The sequence below is a fragment of the Acyrthosiphon pisum genome, chromosome X (genome assembly GCF_005508785.2).
Source record: "Acyrthosiphon pisum isolate AL4f chromosome X, pea_aphid_22Mar2018_4r6ur, whole genome shotgun sequence".
NCBI classification, from domain to species: domain Eukaryota; kingdom Metazoa; phylum Arthropoda; class Insecta; order Hemiptera; family Aphididae; genus Acyrthosiphon; species Acyrthosiphon pisum.
The window spans coordinates 43,787,279-43,787,545 of record NC_042493.1 but is presented as its reverse complement, the minus strand read 5'-3'; positions in this window follow the sequence as shown (position 1 = coordinate 43,787,545).

The following is a 267-nucleotide window of genomic DNA, read 5'->3' as shown; positions in this document are numbered from 1 at the left end:
ACTGTGTCAAAACGGTGAAGTCAATTGCAGCCGCCGTAGGAGTGAAGATCTCTGTGACAAAAGCATATCGTACTTTCTCAAAAATCCCTAACAGGTCCAAAAAAATAGTGGTATGAGTCGACTTCAATCCAAGACAAACGAAATTTGATGGAACGTGTTAAAAAGTCTAAATTAATTGGTAAAACTGTTAACTCTGAGTGGAATAATGATATTATTTACATTAATGATGGTCTTACTCAATTTAACAAAAATCTATTTTTTAAAACT